The sequence below is a fragment of the Lissotriton helveticus genome, chromosome 3_1 (genome assembly GCF_964261635.1).
Source record: "Lissotriton helveticus chromosome 3_1, aLisHel1.1, whole genome shotgun sequence".
In the NCBI taxonomy this organism is placed as follows: Eukaryota; Metazoa; Chordata; class Amphibia; order Caudata; family Salamandridae; genus Lissotriton; species Lissotriton helveticus.
In genome coordinates this window covers 1,329,485,276-1,329,510,169 of record NC_136061.1, presented here as the reverse complement: position 1 = coordinate 1,329,510,169, position 24,894 = coordinate 1,329,485,276, and the positions used below count along the sequence as shown (strand labels likewise).

Sequence of the window (24,894 nt, the reverse complement as noted above, 5' to 3'; positions counted from 1 at the left end):
GCCAAGAGTTATAACATGCAATAGGTGAAAACGGAAAGGACTGAGGAAGTGGTATGACTCTGCAATCTTGTAAAACTTACACCTTTATTCAGTATATATTTCACGTCTAGCTTGCAGGATTGCACGTCTCGTCCCTCTGCAGATCCACTGCTCTCTTTCAGCTGCCAGATGAGACTACCTCTTTGGCTTTTGGATGATAAGTGACTGCAGCTCCCTGGGTGAACGGTTGAGGGGTGTCGAGTACTGTACTCTCTCAGGGAGCGCAGATTCCTTCGGCCAGCAATGGCTGGGACTCTACCAATAATAGCTAGAAAAAGCAAGCGACGCCTCGGTGCCTCCTGCAGGGCCGCCGCGGCCAACCGCAATATTGCCCGTTATCCCGCGCTGAGCAAGGGGTGGGAGATGACATGTCTGCTCCCCCTCCTCCCGTTTCATTCAGCACAGATGATGCCCCTGGTCACATGGCCTCCACTCACTCACTCCACCCCCTTTAAATAGATTTGTTTTGCGGCGAATTCATGTGTACTACAGGGACCTGGATAGGCGGGAGAAGCGCATCGGGGACCGAGCGTGAGCCCCCACCTTCAGCCGCAGAACCAGCTGCAGAGCCCTGGAGGGGAGACTCGGAACACGGGCAGGGCTGGAGGAAATACCGCAGGTACAGAGAGGGCAAGATGGGGTAAGGACCGTTGGTGCCCGGGATGCCAGCGGCCGCGGAACTCCTGACGGACTGCGAGAGGGTCAGGTCTGCACGACAACGACCTGCGCCGCCGGTGCACTTGGAAGTGCCGTCGCAAAACTTCGCACGAGTAAGTAAAGCACTCTTTCTCTCTATAAGCACGCGCCTGCGGCACTTGCCTCACTCGTAAATGGCAATGCCCCTTTCTGAATGCTAAGTTTCATTCATCTGTGCGTGTGGTTCCTGGTGCGTGCACTGAGACCCGAGCAACCGTCTCCAGGAGCCACGGTGCCACTGAGAAGTCTACACACCTCTCTGTGCATTTGGTGTGGCGAGAGCGGTTGGCTAGGCCAGAGTTGTGACTCTGGGCACCGAATGACCGCTGCTGCCAGAGTGTTCTCCTTCCGATATCCAACAACTGATGTGCGGAAGGAGATCCCACACCATCTTCCAACTGACTATTTTCATGCCTCGATATTTCGTTCTATATTTAGTCTCCAACTCTGTCCTTGGTTATATAAACTACTGTGACCGTGGGTTTATTTTTGGATTCACTTTGAAATCTCCAACTGATGCTATACTCTAAATCCCTTAAAATGTCCATTATGTCACTAGTGCTCATTTCATTAACCTCCGGTGATAAAAGGTTATACTGGGCGTACCGTTACTCCCATCATTCACTTTAAATGTACATCTATACCTTTGCATTCACGCGCAACCCCTCGAGCTACAGTAACAGGAACTTTTCTCGATATGGTTAAAGTACACTGGCAATCGAAATGTGTGCAGTAAGCATTTGCGGGTTGCGACATGTTGTGACAATGCAGTTGTCTTCCTTTTTTAAATGGTCGTGACAATGCAGATTTTTTGCATTTTATTGATCTGTATTCTTTTTTGACAGCATATTATTGTGCTTCAAATATAACACATTTTTTAATTGAAACTATTGGAAAGAGCAAGGGTGTCAGCAGAGGCGTTATTGCGGCTTGTGATCGAAAATAACATCACCAGAAATTATATGTCGCACAAAACTGACTTTGAGGTGTCAAAGCGCTTCGGAAAGTCTGCAGATGGCCAACACACGTGGTAATCCTTTTACTTACCATGTAAAGATGATTTCTGTTCCTGTTTTCCCTGAATTCGAAGTTTTAACTTCCTGGAAGTCCTATAAAGCTCATTATAGCCGAAGTCTTCTACTAGCCTCGATTCATAATATGTGAGAAGAGTAGGGTCACCTGCTACATTTCCTAAGTCTGCATGTCATATATTATACAGTCAAACTGTACATTTGTTTAAGTGTCCCTAATAGAATGATATGACACAGCCCCTCCCCTCAGGGAGTTAAACCAACACCAGGACCAGATTACATAAATGTTGCACAGATGTAAAAATGAGGAACGTTCTAATTTTCCACCCTTTTACTGCTTTAGTGATATAGACTGAACAGACAGGCTTTCTAAAATATCACAATTCATAAGGATGTAAACTTCAAGGTGACAAAAAATGGAGAACATTGAATGCGATATATTAACAAGAAACGGAAGCAACAATGTTTGTTTATTCACTTTTGAAATTGAAATGATAAAACCAGGCTTGGTGCAAAATATATTTTTCCCGATTCTGTTATGTATACAGAACAATTAGTGCAAAATCAGCTAACTTCTTTTTAAAAATTAGCGGACGTTGTTAATGGACAAGGGTTTTATTTGTTAATACATTACAACACCCTCATAATATACTTTGTCAAACTAGTTTATGTAATATAGGCCACAGAGGTACTCTAGAGGCACACTTGCTTTACTTCGGAATTTGTACAACATTTAGTAATCTGGCCTACACTGGCGTGTAATGTTGTTTGCTGCTCCGGAGATATGTAATTTACTGTAAAATTATACCATAGAGAATCCTGGGTACATCTATTATGCTGCTGCCCCACTCTGGCCAGTGACCCTCATCATTTGCAATGCCCATCCTGAGAGACAAGGGCTTTAGAACCTGCAGGCCCACTTCGGATTGGTGCTTTCAGAAACTGCTACCTGCCTACTTGCCAGAGTAGGCAAATTCATCCATCAAATTAGAATCACAATTGACATCCAGCAAAAGGTAGTAGAAACTAGGCCGACATCATTCAGAAACTGAACAAGCCGGTGCCCTAGCTCCGATGCATCTTACTCAATCCAGGGGCTTCCTCACATGTACTATCGGAGCAGAAAGACAGACGCGGGGCGAATTATGGACCATATCAAGGACTCTTATCAAAGCCAACCGACCGAGCTAAGGCGACGACCTCCACGGATCTCATAATACCATTTAACTTTTAACAGGACTAGCCAAAATTGGTGCCAACTATCATTTTAAATGAGCTGATTTCTTATTTTAATTCATTTTTAATAACCCGTTTGTAGCCTTAGAAGGACACAAAGTAGTAATCAGAAACATGTAGGCATGGCGCATTTTTACCTCGAGTACCGGGAAGCTTCATTGGGAGGGTGGAAGAGTGCTGCTCAAGTGTTTTAATACTGTAAAGATTTTAAGTAATCGTACGTTTAATACATGTTTACTTACTTACTACTTTAAAATTATTACGTGTTGTATGGGCACTGCTTTGTTTTCCCACTTCACCAGGCTGTCTCTTCAAGTGTTAGGGCAGGTAGTGGTTTGTGAGCTGATGATTTATCAGTAATCTTCATTACTTCAATTACCCTTTCTCAACCCAGTAGATAGGAAATGAGGCGTAGTACCCACCCCCAAACACCATATGAACTTGCTAAATGTGTGTCCTAGTCTTCTAAAGAGCAGAGACTGGTGCAAGCTAAAATCAGGGTCCCCAAATGAAGCATTGTTAGTGTGTGTAGCGAGTACAATACACCCTTCCTGCAGGGACCCCCTATTTACATGTATCACATAGCGCCCAGGTCCCCATGACTGCATGGGTTCAACCCCCCTTTTTGTAACGCCCAAATGAAGTGAGGCAGTAGAGAAGGCCCCGGACCTGCATAAGAACCGCAAAAGGCCAGCAAGCAAGATCATACTAAAATACAGCCAAACTCCCAGGCCCACCACAGGGGATTAAGTAGCCATAAAAAAGAACAAGGAAAGCAGCAACAGTCAGACTATGTGCGTGATCACCCTAAGGCAGAAATGTACCTGGTAGTGCTACAAGGAGTGCTCAAGACAGCCACGACGCAGGGGCCCACAATGAGCATAGAAATCGGACTAATAAAGATTTCATGGTGGGGGGCTAATTCTTCCGGCAATCGGCAGAGTGAAGATGCAGGGGCTCTAAGAAAGGGTGTAAGAACAGCAAAGCATTGTTAACAACTAAATGGTCTTTTAAAGACCTGTGAAGTACTCGGGTGCGGCTGTGTGTGTGCCCGGGAAACTGTCTCAGCCCCGGCTGACACATAACAGTGGGGGCTGAAGCCCGTTGAGCCCAATGGGCGTTGCACACCTGGTATGCACACAATAATTGGCCGGCCCAGGAAGAGAAAGGGAGTGACACCTCTGCCTGTTGATAAAAGCCAGGTAATGGACGCCCATCTGACTCCAGAAAGGCCACTCAGGGCCCCAGTGGGCCACTGGGGACATCTGCACACCAGACACAGCCCAAATCGCCCTCCCAGGCTGCCAAAAAAGCAGCCCACAGCTAGAACTTTGATACCAGCCCCCGGCCATTGCCCGAGTGTCCACCTTACCAATCCGACCCTGGCCCATCGAAATTTTATTCCACGTCTCACACTCTTCTGGTTTTGATAAATGATCTACATTTATATATTCATGAAGCAATCAAAATTCTGAGATGGAAGGAGTTTGGGTAACACATTGAATGTTAGACAATAAGAGCAGTGCTCTTGCCAAGCTTGCAAAGAACAACATACAGTGTGCTTTCTAGCGAGATGGTTCACTGCGCTGATTCTTGATATGGGCCTTTGTAGTGATCTTAAGGTCTTGAATTTGAATCCTTGGAAAGCAGACTCAGTCTTTGATCTGCTGAGGTCAGGGTACTGAGCAGGGGCGTTATTTAGCCCCCCCCCAGCCATAGTGGTGCGGGGGTTGGGGGAGAACAATCAATCAATCAAGGAATTTGGAGAGCGCACTACTCACCCGTGAGGGTCTCAAGGCGCTGGGGGGACAGGGGATGCTGCTATTGCTTGAACAGCCAGGTCTTGAGAAGCCTCCTGAAGGTTAGTAGGTCTTGGGTATGCCGTAGGAGGATGAGGAGGGTGTTCCAGGTCTTGGCTGCGAGGTAGGAGAATGATCTGCTGCCGGAGGTTGCTCTTCTAATGCGGGGGAAGGTGGCAAGGGCATGGTCTGCAGAGCGGAGCTAGCGGTTCATGGTGTAGAAGGTGAGTCGCCTGTTGAGGTATGTTGGTCCGGTGTCATGGAGTGCCTTGTGTGCGTGGGTGAGGAGCTTGATGGTGATCCTCTTGTTGACGGGCAGCCAGTGCAGGTCTCTCAGGTGGGGTGTGTTGTGGCAGTGTCGCTGGATGTGGAGGATCAGGCGGGTGAGGCGTTCTGTATGCATTGCAGTTTTTTCAGTAGTTTGGCCGGGGCTACCGCGTAGAGGGCGTTTGCGTAGTTCAGCCTGCTGCCGACGAGGGCCTGGGTGTCCGTTTTTCTTGAGTCGGTGGGGATCTATCTGTAGATCTTGTGGAGCATGCGGAGGGTGTTGAAGCAGGAGGATGATACGGCGTTGACTTGCTTGGTCATGGAGAGTGTTGAGTCGAGGACGAACCCCAGGTGACGTGTGTGGTCGGTGGGCATTGGTGCTGTTCCCAGGGTGATCAGCCAGCAGGAGTCATCCCAGGCTGAGGGGTGGAGCCGCGGATGAGGACCTCTGTCTTGTCCGAGTTCAGCTTCAGACGGCTGTTCTTCATCCATTCGGCAACGGCTTTCATTCCTTCGTGGAAGTTGGTCTTGGCGGTAAGGGGGTCCTTGGTGAGGGAGAGGATCAGCTCTGTGTCATCGGCGTAGGAGATGATGTTGAGGTTGTGCAGTCTGGCGACGTGGGCGAGCGGGCCATGTAGATGTTGAATACTGTCGGGCTGAGGGATGATCCCTGGGGTACGCCGTATATTGTCTTGGAGGCTTCGGAGCGGATAGGGGGGAGGCGAACACTCTGGGTTCTGTCGGTGAGGAAGGAGGTGGTCCAATCCAGGACCTTGTCTCGGATTCCTGCATTGTGGAAGCGTGTGTGTAGGGTGCGGTGGCAGACCGCGTCGAAGGCGGCTGAAAGGTCCAGGAGGATGAGGGCCGTGGTTTTGCCGTTGTCTAGCAAGGCCCTGATGTCATCGGTGGCAGCGATGAGGGCAGTTTCGGTGCTGTGGTTGCTGCGGAACCCAGACTGGGATGGGTCTAGGATGTTGTTCTCCTCGAGGTAGCGGGTCAGCTGTTTGTTGACGGTTTTCTCGATGACCTTTGCTGGGAACGGGAGCAGGGAGATGGGCCGGAAGTTCTTGAGGTCCCTCTGATCTACCTTGGGTTTCTTGAGCAGGGCGTTGATCTCGTCGTGCTTCCAGCTGTCTGGGAAGGTTGCGGTCTCGAAGGAGATGTTGCTGGCCGTGCGGAGATAGGGTGCGATGGTGGCGCTGGCTTTGTTGAAGATGTGGTGTGGGCACGGGTCTGGCGGGGAGCCGGAGTGGATGGTGTTCATGATTTTGATGGTGTCATCGTCGTTGATGTTCGTCCAGGTGACCAGGTAGTCGTTGTGGGTGGTGGTCGTGGGATCTGAGGCGGCGTTGGCTGTTGTGGTGGCCTGGTCGTCGAAGCTGTCATGGATGTCTGCGATTTTGCAATGGAAGCAGGTGGCCAGGGAGTTGCACATGTCTTGCGATGATAGGATGTCATTGGTGTTAGAGCTGGGGTTGGAGAGTTACTTCAGGATGTTGAAGAGCTCTTTGCTGTTATGTGCGTTGTTGTCGAAGCGGTCCTTGAAGGAGGTCCTTTTGGCAGATCTGATGAGGTGGTGGTGTTGGTGCATGGTGTTCCTGAGGGCTGCGTGGTTCTCCGGTGTCTGTTCGTGGTGCCATTTCTTCTCCAGTCTTCGGCGCGTTTGTTTGGATGTCTGGGGGTCCAAGGAGAACCAGCTGGCGTTCTTGTTGGTGTGTCTGTTGGTGGGTTTCTTGATCGGGGCAAGGGTGTTGGCACAGTCATTGATCCAGCGCTTGAGGTTGCTTGCAGCGGCGTCTGGGTCGGAGGGGTCAGAGGGTGGGCTTCGGGCGGTGTTTAGCTGGTCTTTGGTGACTTTGCTCCAGCAGCGGCGGGGATCTGTTGGGTGCGGTGGTGCCTGGTGGGTTTCTGGAAGGTGAAGTGGATGCAGTGATGGTCGGTCTAGTGGAGTTCGGTGGTGTGGCTGAAGGAGATGTTGGAGCTTGTGGAGAAGATGGGGTCAAGCGTGCGGCCGGCGGAGTGAGTGGGCGTTAAGATGAGCTGTCGTAGTCCGAGGTTGGGGAGGTTGGCGATCAGCGTGGTGGAGTTGGTGTTGTTGTTGTTCTCGAGGTGGAAGTTCAGGTCTCCGAGGAGGATGTAGTCCGTGGAGGCGAGGGCGTGCATGCTGATGAAGTCGGCGATTGAGTCGCTGAACTGAGGTCAGGGTCCGGGGGGTCTGTAGATCAGAGTACCTCTGAGGGTGGTGTTGGGAACGGTGTGGATCTGGAAGTGCAGGTGTTCGGCGGTGCTGAGGGTGTCGTCGGTGCTGGTCGAGACCTTGAGGGGGGACTTGTGGATGATGGCGATTCCCCCTACTATTCTGTTGGTGCGGTCTCTGCAGGTGATCTTGTAGCCGTCCGGTGTGGCTATGGCGATATCCGGTGCAGAGGAGTCGTTCATACAGGTCTCTGTCAGGAAGGCGACGTCCGGGGAGGATGTGTCGAGCAGGTCCTAGAGCTCGATGGCGTGTTTGCGTGCAGAGCTGGTGTTCAGGAGGATGCATCTGAGGTGGTTGCGTCTTATTCTGGTGGGTAAATTGGCGGAGCGGATGCTGGTGAAGCTGCAGTTCTGGCAGGAGAAAGGTCCTTGGGTGCGTTTCAGGGTGGCCAGGAAGCAGGTGTGAGATCGTCCGGCGTTCAGTGCGTGGAGGTTACTGGCATCGTAGTGGAGGTGTCCGTCATGGCGTTCGTAGGGGCCAGGGGGTCTGGCGCTTGGCGCGTTCCAGGCGCGGACGGGCGCATACGGGCTTGGCTCAGGCGCGCCTTTGGCACGCCAGTTGTGTGCCCACTGTGCGCATCCGCTACGAGGTCTCCATATAAGGGCAGGTGGGAGGGAGGAGCAGCTGGGAGGCGGAGCAGGGCGGCGAATGAGAGAGCAGGGGAGCGGGGCCGCAGGTACGCAGCGGCGGGAAAAAACAGGTGAGGGACAGCGAGAGGAGCAGAGGGCAAAACAGGGCAGAGAAAAGAAAGGCAGGAGGGAAAAAAGGAAAATTAGGCAATGCAAGACAAGTACAGCAAAAATAATGCAGCAGCGTGGGGAGCGACCTACCTGCTTTTGGAGAGGGCCCACTCACCCTCTGAGCCAAGCTTTTGCATTCCTTGTAGAAGTGCGTGCTATTGCATTAAATAAAAGAAAGTTACATTCTTGGGAAAGCATAGGAGGGAGGACAACCGTATCTGTGTGATCTGGGAGACACCGGATCCCTCATCACATACTAGGGAGGAGGGGGGGCAGTTTGCGTAACACCACTGGAACTGTAAAACAGACACTAGTGGCATGAGGTAAATTCTGCGACCCAGCTTCACACATTCGTATAAAGGAAAGTGCAGCAATAATTCTGATTTCAAATAGTATTGAAAACATGGATTTCTTCAGCTTTACCTAGTTGATCAATGAACCCACCATTGACAGAGGTCGTGGTCTCTATCTATCTCCCTGGCACATGAGCTTCAGCTGCAAGGGCTCTGGCAGCTCCCTTAAGAGATCTCTATCTATTCAAATTCTGCATTAATAGCGAACTCGGCGGCCATTTAGCACCTTCGCTGCGGCGGCTATTCTGCCGCAGCGCTAAGGGGGCGGGGGGCCGCGCGGCGCTCCCATGCTGGTGATGGAACCTCTCCGTCACCAGCCTCGGTTGAGCTGTGCTCATGACGGAGCGGTTCCGTCATGGTCCCGCCCGCTCAATAGAACGCTCCGCTCAGGCGCGAAATCAGCACCGCACAGGCGCGTCGAGCGGGCCATGACGGAACCGCTCCGTCATCAGCACAGTGCTACCGCGGCTGATGACGGAGCGGTTCCGTCATCAGCGCGGAAGAGGTTAAAGAACTCATCTAATATTGGTTAACTGACCTCGTCAAAAAAATTGTTTTTTATATTTTTTATCATGAAACCTTCAACAAATATTACCAGGAATACCTGCCACTCATTGAAATCTCCTGTCCACGTTGTACAATAACCAAAGACTCTGGTACTGTGGATTTCATCTCCACCCTCTAACTTTATCAGTGAAAGCCTAAAAACTCGTACACTCACAGCTCCACTGATAGAAACGCCAGCATAGAGAGTTAGAAAGGTGTTTGCAAACAACCAATGCACCTTCTGACTTCACCAGTGCCGGTCACACTGCAAAGGCTCTCAATCAGTTTTCACCAGAGCAAAAAGATTACTTTCAGTCCTGTATTGATGATTCAGCAAACTCAATAAAATATTTGTTTCTGTTTCTGCGAGGAAAGGCTCTCAACGGCACGTATCCAGCCTGCCAACTCCCACAAGCGACTTTTGTTACTATCTGTTTGCATTATTTTTTGTACATGCGTTTTTATTTAATTTCATTCAACAGTACACAATACCAAACATTACAGAATCCAGCACCCTCCTTTCGGGAGCCGCCCTCATGCTTCGTGTATGTTAAGCATTACACATTGTTTAGAGAGTTCTGTCTACCTACTTCTACATGTGCATACCTATCGAGGTACATTGCGTCGATCGTATCCTCTATCTGGATCCAATCAGGGCACATATCATTTGTTTGTCTCAGTCTCTTGCTGTATGTCATGACCTGGTACATCTTGGCATTTTAACTCAGTCGGGATTACTTCCCAAGCCACATTCCCCTGTTGCTGCACCCTGAAGTCTCTTTCTACTTCACATTCCACAGTTAGCCATCTAATCATATCCACTTCCCACATTTTATACTCAGGTATTTTTCTAGTCTTCTAGATTAGTTCTACCCTCCTTTTTGCCAGAACTAAGCCTAGTTCCACCACCTTAGACACTACTTTTGTTGATCAGTTATGAGACACTACATTCAATAGGCACAATTGTATAGATGGCTGTAGGTCGCCAACAATGCTACATCTGCTATAGTGCTTACCCCTTTCTCTCCTGTACCCTCCAGTGAAATCTCACTCTGAGAGTTACCGCCAGTCTCTGAAACCGACATTAGAAACAACTTGACCTATTTCAAGACATCTTTTCCCCCTTTGGTATGTCTCAATGACAAAGCCGCATGGGCCTCATAGCTCTGACACACCGATATTCAGCAGCCTTGTCAATTCTTCCCTCTGCAGTGGAGTCATTCCTATGGATGGCAAGCATAGGATCATTCCACCAATCTTAAAGAAAACCAGCATGGGGCCAGATAACCTTTTTAGATATACGTCCATTTTTGTTGTAAAGGCCCCTGAAACAGTCTACACCTGCCAACTGTGCTCCCACCTGGACCTGGATATAAATGGTCGCCCAAGTGGCTTTTTAAACAGGAAATGGGGCTGGCAGCAGAGGCCAAGCCAACAATACTCTGACCCATGAATTGCCTGCAGTTTTAGAGTCATTTTCTGCTGAAAACGTACTAAAAATAATAAAAAAATTAAACCTGGGGGAGCTCCAGGTCCCAATGGACTACCAAATGCCCCTTTTCAGCACGACCCTTCATTTTGGTCTTGTCTTCTGACTCCCCTTTTTACCAAAGCCATAACATGTGGTTTGAGCCCTGAGTCCTGGAGAGGAAGTATCCTTAACCCAATCCACAAGTCGGGTTCCCACTCGGATCCCTCCAACTACAGGTTGATCGCATTGATAGATGTGGAGGCGAAATTATACGCTTCTAACCTTTTGGTTGAGTTAGTGGCTTGGGTCAGACGCTCAAACTTAATACCCTACACGCAAACTGGATTTCGGGCAGGGATGGGCACCCTCACCAACATTCAGCAGTTACTCTCATAGTCAATCAAGCCTTTGCAAAATAATCTAGGCCTTTGTATGCCTGCTTTATCGACCTAAAAGCGGCTTTCGATAAAGTTTCAAGAGCAAACTTATGGGCAACAATGCAAGACTGGGGTGTCCCGCCATGACTCCTGACGTCCATCATTAACTTGTATTCACACACGTGGGTCCAAATCAAGAAAGGAGATGGGTCCAGTTTAACTGGCAAAATTCCAACATTCAACGGGCTAAAACAGGGTTGCGTATTAGCACCCTGTCTATTTAACATTTACACCTCCGACCTTGATAAGCGCCTGCGGTTAATCCAAGCTGACCCTCCGAAATTGGGAAAAAAAATGACACCGTGCCTCCAATATGCCTACGACATAGTCCTGCTAGCACAAACTCCTATAGGCGTGCAGAAACTGATTACAGAATTAGGAGCCTACACTACCCTGAACCAATTCACGATTAACCACTGAAAACAAAAGTTATGTGTTTCTCTAAATCCAACAAAACATCAAAAATACATATTTTTTTCTGGAAATTGAGTGAGCATCCACTGACCAGGGTTATGTGCTATAAATACCTAGGCTTTCGGCTAGATAGTAAGCTTAACTTTAAATCACACTTGGATCAAGGCTGTATGAAAGCCAAACAACTGTTGTTCACTTTTAAAACTTTAAGGAAAAAACTTATAGGATGCTCCCCCGACCATCTGCTTAAAGTGATTGCTGCAAAATTTCTACCTTCCATCTCATACGGCTCGGAAATTCTGAACACTAAAGATGCCACAATCTTAATTACAGCACAATCTACACTATTTAAGAGACTGTTTTCAATACCACTACATACCTCACAGGCACACTTCCGGCTAGAATATGTATTACAAAATCAGATTATGGCCAGACAAGGCGCCCTAGTAAAATACTACTGGAGGATGAGGGAGGCAGAAGACAACACCCTTACGCCCATCATTGTTGGGTTGAGATCGAAAACCAAATGAGCCTAGCCAATTCAACTACAACAGCCCTGAAGGAATCCCTGTCGGCAATATAGCTAGAGGATGCTTGGCTCACCCTAGCAACGTACTCCAGATTTAAAAGCGTAGTCAATAACGCCATTAAGCGGACCTCTTTACTAACTGATAAAACAACCTTTGCAAACAAACATCATGCCTGGGCTGTGATACAGGCATATCAGAGGTTGAAGCCGCAACAATACATGTTGGAACAATTCTCCCACCAGAAAAAATATTATCTGACTTTGCTACGCATCGGATCTTTCCCCTCAAAGGATTTGATCCCAAAATGGAAACAAACATGGCCATCCAAGGATTGCCGACTCTGTGGTCAAGGGGAAGAGTCATTACTACATTTTTTATGTACATGCTCTTTCTTATTGGATACTAGAAGGGGGGTCCCCGCAAGGAGAGAGTGTTGTGTACGACACACACTAAGAAGGACAATTAAACTAAAAAAACTTGAATTAAAATTACTTATTCAAAAAAATTGTCCTTTATTTAACAATACCTGATTTCATTTGTAAAACAAACCTCGTATTTGTAATTAGTAATAGGCCCCAATCGGGTAAGAAAAAGAAAGGGAAAGGGGGGTAGCTCAGGGCAGTGCAAAGTCGTAAAGAAATAGATACAATCAAAAAGGAGTGCATTTACTACAATACTACATAGATTTCGAAATGACTCTAAATAAAGCCGAAATGGTTAAGGCATCATTTGAAAACAGTCAATCTAAGAACATTCTACGGCTACATACATAGTTGAAAAAATCATGGGCATGTGCCGGAGGTCCAAAAAAGAAGAAGGCGTCGACGTTTCGACCCCTAGCCGTAGGTTACTTTTAATCCTATAACGGGGTCTTCATCAGGACAGTTGTAGGGGGGTAGTGGGGCATTTGAATCTGTAATTTAAAATTGAACGTTAGATCGATTCGTTTATGCGACCTATTGCATGTCATGTTATTTAACATCAATTATATCACAGTTACCATGGTATGAGGATTAGAGGAACCCAGCTCGCAGTCAAGGTCTCACTGATTGTTATTCAATATCCATATTAGAGGAGAGAGTAACCAGTGTTGCCTAAGTTCGGACAGTATTGTAACTCGTAAGAGACTATGACCAAACTGGTGGTCAAAAAACCAACCAAATGACATACACTATCCACATTAAAGGAGAGATCAATCACTGTCACATAATTTCAGACAGTATTATACTTCATGAACTTACATCAAATTTAGACACGAAGTGATGAAGGATGATGGTGGTATAAAATTACCAGTTGCCGTTATCCGCACCCGGGCAAGGTATCAGTTAATTACACGAATTCTAAATTAAAATAAGACACTCATTTAGAAACATGACATTCTTAGTACTGGACCAACGAAAAAACATGAGTCGTCTGATCACTTACATTAAATACAGGAAGTAAAGCGCTGTGAGCCTTTACCCAGGGGGTATTAATTCTGAAGTGGTTGGGTAGCGTAGTTTTTTACTGTGTAAATAAATTAAAAACCGCTAGTACAACTGAAACTTAGTCGTGGTTTCGCAATATGGCATAATTTAAAAAAAGACTTACATTGAGAATCAACTTGGCGGAATAACGAGGCTCCAGGCCATGTATAAATTGTTATTTAATTGCGCCACTGTAAAAATAATCGTGAAAGATTTATCAAAAACAGATCTAATGAGATGCTACCTCCGTGATCGGCACAAAAAGTACAACATACCTATAAATGTGTTCTTGTATTTCGCAAGCTCGATCTCTAAGTTTTGAAGGGGCGAGGGTTAGTCGGCTGCTGCGTCCTCCGACGTCAGATTGCTAGCCGCCTCGTTGCTTCCCAGAAGTCATTTTCCGGGATGCCGACCTCGTTGGAAAAATGTCCTGCATGAGAGGAAGTCCAACAAAATTGCCTCAATGGGAATTTTGACGAAGGGGTTTATCAGGAAAGAATGCCCGGGGGAGACATAAATAATTACCGGTTATTCGTGGTCGCTGCAGTGTGCTTTTGCTCGAACCCAACTCCGTCAAACAACTTCGCGGAGTTTGGGGCGGAGTTATTGTTGTTCAGACTTAATGAACATAGTAGAAAGACTTCTCTCAGTTGGGCGGCTTCGCGAAGTTAGGGGCGAAATTTGTACTACTCAGGGTAATTAACCATAAACATAAAGGAGTTCCCATCTAACGCTGTAGATACATTATGAATTATATTAAATGCCCTGATTTCAAATGCATTAGTCAACAATCAAACATGTGCTGTTACCAGAAGACAGACTCGAGCAACTCTCTCACAGGAGGTTGTAGTCGAGTAACTGTGACCAAATTGTCGTCTATAACCAGAAATTGTGGGGCTAGAGAACCTCTAGTTCCATCCCTCGGTTGGCACACACATTCACGATGTTCCTTTCGTAAAAGAAAACTACTTCCATTCAAAGTTCATTGCACATCTTGTGCGTTTATTTAATGTTCATTGGTGTTGTATATATTTCAGTTATTTCTTTTTCAAATTCAAACAATTCCATTTATAAATCGTGCATGGTTATTCTCCACATATCCAATGCATTTCGAGCATTGTTAGCATGCTCTTCATCAGGGAAATAGACTACTGCCAAGGGTCCTGCCCCATAACCGCACCTATTTGGTCCATGTTCCCGGGCTTACGTGTTAAGGATAGTCTATCTTTAACACGTAAGCCCGGGAACATGGACCAAATTCTGAGAAATTGAATCAGACGCAACTGCTCCACTCGAGCGAATTACATCATGGAATCTGAGATTTTAAATGACCGTCTCATTTCTCGGGGATATCCAGCACGAATGGTAAAACGTGCGAGGAAACGAGCGTGGTATAACCCACGTGAGAGTCTGCTGAACCCTGAAATCAACAATCAGACACAATCAGAACGTATCATTTGTGTCACTACCTTTTCCACACGCAGCAATGAAATAAAACAAATTATCAATAAAAACTGGCCCTTAGTAGCTGATGAGATTAAACAACCATCTCTCCCCCTCCATTCTTTTAAAAGGGCAAAAAACATTCGTGACATGGTGGTCCACTCCTTTTTGGAACCAGAGAGACAACCCAGCATAACCACTTTATGGAATTTGCCGCAGGTGGTGGGACACTATAGATGCGGTAATTGTACTGCATGTGATACCACCATCCAGACCAAGTCATTTTCCCATGATGGCCGCGTCTTCAGCCTTAAGCACTATACCAACTGTAATTCGACTAGTGTAATTTATATGATACAATGCCCATGCAGTCTTGTATACGTCGGCCAAACACAACAGAAAATAAAATCCCGCATCTCTTCTCATTGTAGTAGACTACGATGCAACGTACTGGGAGCCCCCCTGGTAGAACATTGGCAAAAAACAGGACACATAGTGTCTGACCTGAAATGGTTAGTCCTTGAAAAAGTTTCATTGGGGAGGAGAGGAGGTAATTTACGTATAGCTCTAAACACATGAGAATCTAAATGGATGTCCCTTCTGGACACGATTAAAAATGGGCTTAACGAACATGACAGCAGTTTGGCCCAATTGGCAGCTCTGGGTTGATATACTAGTGGGGAGATGACAATTTGATAAAACTACTCGATTACAACCTCCTGTGAGTGAGTTTTGCCACTATATGAGACACTACCATATATGATTCTGCCTATCTATATATTTCATGCATCAGAATTGTGGTTAGACAATAATTCGCTATGCTTACTCGATAACAACCTCCTGTGAGAGAGTTGCTCGAGTTTTTGCCACTGTATGAGACATTATCATTTAATATATTGCTTATGCGTCAGAATTGTGGTTAGACGACAATTTGGTCACAGTTACTCGACTACAACCTCCTGTGAGAGAGTTGCTCGAGTTTGTCTTCTGGTAACAGCACATGTTTGATTGTTGACTAATGCATTTGAAATCAGGGCATTTAATATAATTCATAATGTATCTACAGCGTTAGATGGGAACTCCTTTATGTTTATGGTTAATTACCCTGAGTAGTACAAATTTCGCCCCTAACTTCGCGAAGCCGCCCAACTGAGAGAAGTCTTTCTACTATGTTCATTAAGTCTGAACAACAATAACTCCGCCCCAAACTCCGCGAAGTTGTTTGACGGAGTTGGGTTCGAGCAAAAGCACACTGCAGCGACCACGAATAACCGGTAATTATTTATGTCTCCCCCGGGCATTCTTTCCTGATAAACCCCTTCGTCAAAATTCCCATTGAGGCAATTTTGTTGGCCTTCCTCTCATGCAGGACATTTTTCCAACGAGGTCGGCATCCCGGAAAATGACTTCTGGGAAGCAACGAGGCGGCTAGCAATCTGATGTCGGAGGACGCAGCAGCCGACTAACCCTCGCCCCTTCAAAACTTAGAGATCGAGCTTGCGAAATACAAGAACACATTTATAGGTATGTTGTACTTTTCGTGCCGATCACGGAGGTAGCATCTCATTAGATCTGTTTTTGATAAATCTTTCACGATTATTTTTACAGTGGCGCAATTAAATAACAATTTATACATGGCCTGGAGCCTCGTTATTCCGCCAAGTTGATTCTCAATGTAAGTCTTTTTTAAAATTATGCCATATTACGAAACCACGACTAAGTTTCAGTTGTACTAGCGGTTTTTAATTTATTTTCACAGTAAAAAACTACGCTACCCAACCACTTCAGACTTAATACCCCCTGGGTAAAGGCTCACAGCGCTTTACTTCCTGTATTTAATGTAAGTGATCAGACGACTCATGTTTTTTCGTTGGTCCAGTACTAAGAATGTCATGTTTCTAAATGAGTGTCTTATTTTTATTTAGAATTCGTGTAATTAACTGATACCTTGCCCGGGTGTGGATAACGGCAACTGGTAATTTTATACCACCATCATCCTTCATCACTTCGTGTCTAAATTTGATGTAAGTTCATGAAGTATAATACTGTCTGAAATTATGTGACAGTGATTGATCTCTCCTTTAATGTGAATAGTGTATGTCATTTGGTTGGTTTTTTGACCACCAGTTTGGTCATAGTCTCTTACGAGTTACAATACTGTCCGAACTTAGGCAACACTGGTTACTCTCTCCTCTAATATGGATATTGAATAACAATCAGTGAGACCTTGACTGCGAGCTGGGTTCCTCTAATCCTCATACCATGGTAACTGTGATATAATTGATGTTAAATAACATGACATGCAATAGGTCGCATAAACGAATCGATCTAACGTTCAATTTTAAATTACAGATTCAAATGCCCCACTACCCCCCTACAATTGTCCTGATGAAGACCCCGTTATAGGATTAAAAGTAACCTACGGCTAGGGGTCGAAACGTCGATGCCTTCTTCTTTTTTGGACCTCCGGCACATGCCCATGATTTTTTCAACTATGTATGTAGCCGTAGAATGTTCTTAGATTGACTTTTTTCAAATGATGCCTTAACCATTTCGGCTTTATTTAGAGTCATTTCGAAATCTATGTAGTATTGTAGTAAATGCACTCCTTTTTGATTGTATCTATTTCTTTACGACTTTGCTCTGCCCTGAGCACCCCCCCTTTCCCTTTCTTTTTCTTACCCGATTGGGGCCTATTACTAATTACAAATACGAGGTTTGTTTTACAAATGAAATCAGGTATTGGTAAATAAAGGACAATATTTTTGAATAAGTAATTTGAATTCAAGTTTTTTTAGTTTAATTGTCCTTCTTAGTGTGTGTCGTACACAACACTCTCTCCTTGCGGGGACCCCCCTTCTAGTATACCATATAGCGCCCAGGTCCCCGCGACTGCATGGGTTCAACCCCCCTTTTTTGTACCGCTTTCTTATTGGAAACTCGAAAATCCATCCACGGGAGGCTCTAAGGAAGGAACAAATAGGAACATGTAGAGCAGCGGTTATTAAATGTCTCAGAGGGTCGTCGATTCCCCTGTCCTGCAGAGCCATAATACTTTGGAAAATCGCAGTAAAAGAACTGGCAAAATGCGACTCCGCCAAGTAGCCAATTAATTAGTAGATATATCCCAAATGCACTGTTATATTCGTCACCATTTTAATATAATAACTGGCCCCTCATCATGTTGTTGACCTTAAGTCCTTTTTACGTTTTTAAAATGTTTACTCTAAAGCATTGCGTTTTATGATGGTTGGCCATCCTTTTATGATTTTTAATGAATCAAACAAAAGTATATTTTGACTTGACTTGAGTGGCTTTAAGTCAGGCTTTAGACTTTCAAGGGACAAGCATTAAAGCATGTAAAAAGATGCAAACGACTTAAGGTGAGTGCCTGTTGCACTACCCTCTGCTAGTACGTTTGTGCAATTTGATTTTTTTTTAAATAAAGTTTACAATCTTTAAACTTTATGTAAAAAAAGCTGTTTGGATGAAAAATTAAAGAGGGTGGAGCCCCGACACTCTTATCTAGGAAACGCAGCTGAAAACATAATTTAGATAGATCGATAGGGAGGTAGATAGATAGATAAATAGATAGATAGATAGCTAGATTGATAGATAGATTGATTCACCCTTTTTGCAGATCTGTGCTAGATTAGTTTGGTAAAAAGCTTTCAAGAATCGATCCGTAAGAGTCGAAGAAACATGTCCATCTTTCTGTCTGGCCCTCTGTCTTTTCATTCATTTCCCTATGCACCTAAATGGGTTTTCCAGATGCACGTTGTTAGAAATGGGGGTCTCTATTTAGCAATGGCTGGCCACTGTTCAAGTAGGGGCCCTTCTTCCTAAGTCAGAATAAGGGGGCTACACCATTTGATAACCCCTGCTCAACCCTGTGGTAACGTAGCACGAGCAGCTAGGCTTATCTCAGAGGCAGTGTGTGAAGCATTTATGATCAGACACAGTAGCACAGTGAAGAAAACTACAAAGGGACACCACAGAAGTAGGTAGAAAAAATAAGTATCTTTATATATAGACTTAACACAAGACCAATAACGATAAAAAGCCACAATACTGAAAAATAGGGTTAGTCTTGAAATGCTGTAAAAATAGTTCAAATTGTGCCAATAGGAGTTCAGTTCAAAGTAGCGGTCTCTGCAACCCTTTTACTTACAAAGTACCTGGATTTCGTAGCAAAATAAACAAAATGTCGCAAACGAGCTGTAGCGATGATTTTCCTCACGGGAGGCCATCGATGCCTTGAATCCTTGCCGCAAGGGAGGATGATGCGCCGGTTTGTGGATTCATGCGGGACAAATTGACAATCTTCTCTATGCTAGGCCAGCGATGCGTTGAATCCTTGCCGCAAGGGAGGATGGTGCACTGGTCCGGTTGCGTGCCGCCCCGCGAGGGAGCGACAATCCGGAGGCAATGCGATGAAAATGGCGGACGCATGGCACCCGCGCTACGATGATCTCGATGCGATGATCCGGGGTTAGAGAGCACTCGACAGACCGCAAACGTGCGATGCGATGACCTTTGGAAGTTAGCAAGCACTTTGTGGCCCGCAAGCGTGTGATTCGTTGATCTTTGGTTTGCAAGCACTCTGAGTCAGCAGCGCGTGGATTTTTCTTACGCTCTTCAGCTGCGGCGGCTCGCAAGCGGGCATTAACGATGATTTCAGCACTCTCTTCTCTGTAGTAGAACTAGAGGCCCTGGAACTCACAGGGGCCTCACCCGCAGATAGAAATCCTCGTTGGGAGGAATCAGTAGGCTGGTGGGGCAGTCGGATGTGCCTGTGACTCCAGCCGGAGGCTAGCTCTCTTCTAGCCCTTGGGTGATTGCTTTAGCAAAATAAAAGTTCTTTCAAAATCCTTTTCCCTCTTCTTCCAAGTCCAGGGGGATCTACTACAGGCCAGTCCAAGAAACAGCACACAAGCACAAGGACAGTCCTCTCCTGCAGATTCCTTCAGTGAAATGGACAGAGGTTCTTCTTGACATCCAGGAGCAATACAAAAATCAGGGGTTTGGACACAGATATTTATACCTCAAAAGTCTTTGTTCTCAAAAGTCTCTAGTCACTGAATCCAGCCAGAACCAGTTCTGCTCAGGCCTGGCACACTTTGTTTACCAGGCTGCATCCTTCCTTTCAGAAAGTGGGGGTCTGCCATCAGACGCACAGTAGGAGGTGGAGCCAGCATTCACCTTGCCTGGCACAACCCTATTCAGGTCAAGGATCTACCCCTCCCCAGTACTCAATGCAGATCTCTCTATCCAACCCAGGTCTGACTCAGCCTTCCTTGCCCCGCTAAACCCAGACAGCCAATAGACATAACAGCAGAGCACACTTTAAGGCTTAGGCAAAAAAATACCTACTTTCTAAAAGTGGTATTTTCAAACACAGAATATTAAAACCAACTTTGCTAAAAGATGTATTTTATTATTCTGAGCTGAGGCATACTAAACTCGAATTTCTACCATGTTCCCTGAGTCAGTTAGGACTATAAGATGTAATAGTCAGACTGTCCATTCGAGCCTATGGGGAACAGGTAGCCTTGCAGCAGTGAAAAACAAAATGGAGTGTAATTCACTACCAGGACATGCTACACATATCAAGCCATGTCCTACCTTACACACACAATGCACCTATCATAGGGGTGACTGACATGATGCCAAGGGAAGGTTCAGGGGCTGGGAAGTGTGGGCACTTCACAGCCAAGATGGCAGTTCTGGACTGCACACAGACACTGCAGTGGCAGGTCTGAGATACACTTTACAAGCTGCTTCTGTGGGTGGCGCAAACCAGCGCTGCAGGCCCACCAGCAGCATTTTGGTTACCAGCCCTGTGCACACACAGGCTACACTACTAGGGACTAACTAGTAACTCCTCATATAAGCCAATCAGGGATATACCAATTCACAGACATATTTACCAAGGGAGCATTCGCGCTGTGGCACTGAATGGCAGTGGCACAGCGCCCAGAGCATCTAATACCAGCAAAAACAGAGGAGACAACAGCGAAAAATGGAAGGTAGACCCACACCAATGGTGCCAGGTCTAACACACGTCATGTGATTTTGAGTGCACTTGGTGGGTCTGTATGTGCGGTCTCTGTGTGAATTTGTACATGTTAATCTGTATATGGTTGCTTATAGGTCAGCATCCATTGATGCCTTCATGTTTGGTGGTTTGTATAGATGAATGGCAGCATGTCTTGAGGTTTTATTTTTGTTAGTGCCTGTAAGCATGTTGGCCTGTGCAAGTGTGGTGGTCGTTGTGTGCATTTATGAATGGAAAAAAGCTATTCTCTCCGTATAAGGGCACATTCATATGCGTGATATATCTAAATATGTACATCGATTATTGTGTTCCTGTATGCATACTAAAACAACAACACTATTGGATAGCCATAGCTCGTTTACATTTTCTAATATTCTCTTCATTCTCTGTCCAAGAAAACCTTTTTTTCCAGAGACGTCTGCAGTCGAATGTGTCATTTACATAGGTACCAAGAATGCGCGACTCTGTGGCATGCTGCACCATTTGGGATCTGAAGCGGTTAACATATATTTTTCGCTGAACGTTTACATTAGCATATATTTTTCGCTGAACGTGGACATTGTTTTATACGTAAAAGCTCTTGTGCGGTCATAGTGCAAAATCACTTCCCAATGTTATGTTAGAGACATTTGTAAAGCGCAACTGTTACCCTAACGTGTCCAGGCGCTAGCTACAATCCTCCGACAGAGCATAATTTAAGACCGGGAATATCCCTCTATCAAAAAGCCAAGTTTTTAAGGCCAATTAAATGTCTTTATTGGCCCAGAAGTTTTTTTTCTGAATAGTACTTTTTGCCTTTCAAGTTGAGCGAAAATTGGCTGCTTACACGCAATCCTTGCGATTGGCTTTACTTTGCATTTAAATAAATGGCAGCTCAGTAATACCCATAAATGTTTCTTTCTGTACAAGACCACTGTATCGGTGCCACCCAATGCTTGCCCTTACTGCTGAACGTTCACTGCCAACATTATATCCCTTGTCCCATCGTACTGTCGTCCCCTTGGCCGTGTCATAATGTCTCATTGAATGGCTGGTGTTCCTTGATGCCGTTTTTGCCTGGACGGAGGGCGGAGCTTGTGTCTACCATGGATTGGCTTGTTAGTTTCTCAGCAAAAACAGTTTCCATGCCGGAATGTTATTTGTGTTCATCTCATTCTCCTGCCTGCTTCTGCTGTTGGAGCTGACGGGTGGCATTCGCGCTGCCTCTCTGAAATCTCAAATTGAGTTCCAATAAGGTGGCATGGGTTCACATACCTTCTTCACATCCCTCCATCCTGCCATGGGTGTAGCAAATGGCCTTTGAAGTGGACGGACCTAGCATGGGTTAGATGTGAATCCCTGCTCATGAGGGCAGTTTTTCCTTATCTTGGAGCAACCCTGCCACTCCTCGCTAATTTGTGAGGTGCCCACCCCAGTGTACCCCTGCTAATGCCCTGGCCCTGATTTCCCCATGCGAGGAAAGTTCAGGTGCATAGCATTGGTCACCCTGAGGTGGGGGCCGATCTGCACCCTAATGAAGGAGGCCGCACTTCTTTGTTTGGAAGTGTAAAGGCTGCAGTTTATTGGATGCTTACACTTATAAGCTATCCTTACAATTCACTTTACTTTGCATTTAAATTAAAGGTAATTGTAACATTTATATCCCATTAATGTTCCATGCTGGGCAATCCTATCTCTACTGGCTGACCATTGTACCAGTACTATCCAACGCTTCCTCCAATCAGCCTTACAAAGTGGCCGTGAAGTCTTGACCATAAAGTAGCCGTGCTTAATCATTAATGACAAACCAAAAGTCTACACACTGGCAGGTCCATATGCCTTCAGTTACTTGGGCCTTTTGGATGAGCCTCCACTTCCGTACTGTCTTTATCCCCTTGGTGCGCATTGTATGGGTGGGTGGAGTTCCTTTTGGTAAATGGAAACAGCAAGGCCCCCGTATTGGGCCTTTACTCTTCCAAAGCCCATCTACAACCCATTGTAGTTAGAGCATTCTGTATGCTCTAGAGGAACAGTTCTATATCCACGTCAGAGAGGTGAAGATCATCAGGACCATAGGTTGAAGGGGCCCTCAAGTTAATTAGGCTATGTCTCACATAACCCATGCCCACATTGTTTAAAAATGTAAAAATTGGAACATGGCTCTATTTAACTTTCTCCTGGCTTCCTCGATTTTTTTCTTGTGCTCTAGCCCCAGCCAAATAATGCCAAGGGATACTATCGAACCATAGCAATTATGTGGCACGAATTAATATGCTCAAAGCAACCAGGGTGCATCTCATCTCCTACAGCAGTGAAACCCTACCTTCAGCAATGACATCCTTGCCACCCAGGTGTATTGCTAGAACGTCAGGTGCTGTGGAGTGATCAAACTGTAACTTGATAAAATCTCTCCAACATTTGCCACTGCATGCCTGGCCTACCAATCCATGCTATCTCTGTGCAGCCAAAACCATGTATTCCACGACTATTGATCCTGTGGGTGTGCTGAGATGCTCTGGATACTAGTGACTGCAACTAGATACTAGTTATTTGTATTTTTAGGTCTCGCCTGATCCAGCGCATGCCCTGGTCTAGCGAGACTTTTAGTAAGGGCTTCAGAAAATGCTACCACACGCATTTGGTGGTGGCCTAGAGCTTGCGTGTACGCACGCGGGCGCCGCTTACGAGCACAGGCGCCATCTCGCAGGCACCCTTACAGCCGCGATCACTTTTACTTGGGCGGCCGCGTCAGTTTAACGGCCGCGCGGCTTGTTTTGTTTGTTGAGATTGGAAGCGGTGACGCTCTTTCCATAATGCCATATTGGGTGCGAATGCCACACAAAGAACTTAAGATGTGATTAGTGTCAAGTGTGCTCCTCATTGTCCTCCCTTAAACCGCGGTAAGACGCTTTTCACACTCAAATTCTACTCCTTAAGCGTATCAAGGATCTTGATTAGCGATATCTGAAAAATAAGTTCTGCTACATTGTAGTTATAATTTATTGAAGCCAAAGTAGGACTGGAGCGCCCTCTGCTGCTCACACTTGAGATTATCAAGATATATTTAATCAACAGTTGTTTTACAAGTGTGACAAATAGGGGATACAAGAAAATAATATAGCCAGGGATTTGTTCCCAGACTGAGCTCAGCTGGCAGCCTTGTTAAATACCAAATATACTGGGTTAGACAAATGCATTTCCCTCGCATTACTGCCGGGTCTATAATTTGTCACATATGCCAGCTGATCTATGCTGAAAAAAAGCGTATCTGTTCAGACATTCTCTTTCCTGGCACTGGTGCAGAAGTTTGAACTCTATTCCTTCCATTGCTGGTTAACAGCAATCCTGAACAACCTTGTTTGTGCATGCTCTGCAATCACAGAACAATGGCACGAGCACTTTCTCTGACACTGTCAAAAACTGCTCAGCAGCAAGCCGCGCTGAAGCCCCACCCCAGAGATGTACTGGGTGCACACGTGCCTCTTTACCCACTACATAAAATGTTCCTGTGCACTTTTGGCGTGTGTCTGCCTTTCAAAGTGCAAGCCAGTGTCAACACGCCCACCCACCTCTGTTTACTTCACCAGCTCACTGGCAATTTAAATGGTGTAGTCCCTTCAGACTTTGGTGCTCCCCGCTGGACCTGTGTTAATCAAATTTCAAGCATGGTCATTTTGACGGCAGCCATTCCCGCTCAAAGAATGACAGACCAAGGGCTAAAGTTGAAAGATTTACTCAAAACATCATAGTTACAGAAATGCATATGCTGGCATAGATTAGTCCTCATAAAATAGGGGAACGGGGCTCCTCGCATGAAGAAGTCACACTGTTTTATAGGGCTGTAGACAAAGAATTTCATACATTCATTTAATCAGTACACAGTTCACAGGCTTTAGACCAGTGGGAAGCAGAACAAGCATTGGCATAGCCAATAGGTCTTGCCTTTGGGACCTTATAAGTATTTAATTATGCAGCACAATATCCTTGGTGCAATATCAACCGTTGCATAGCTAAACACTTATAAGGTCCCAAAGACGAGACCTATTGGCTATGCCAATGCTTGTTCATGTATTCACCCAAATTAAACCATCAGTAAAAATCAACATTAAGGTGTTGCCCCATCAAAAGCTTA

The 24,894-nt window shown here is 45.8% G+C and overlaps 1 protein-coding gene across 1 annotated transcript in view; it reads left to right on the top strand.

Annotated features, from left to right (window-relative positions):
- Positions 1-357: 357 nt before the first annotated feature.
- KCNJ5 (potassium inwardly rectifying channel subfamily J member 5) overlaps positions 358-24,894 on the top strand; it is a 711,523-nt gene continuing 686,986 nt past the window's right edge. Inside the window, exon 1 of the mRNA XM_078681985.1 lies at positions 358-809. The gene's annotated coding sequence lies outside the window, so the exon portion shown is untranslated. The remainder of the gene's footprint in view (positions 810-24,894) is intronic.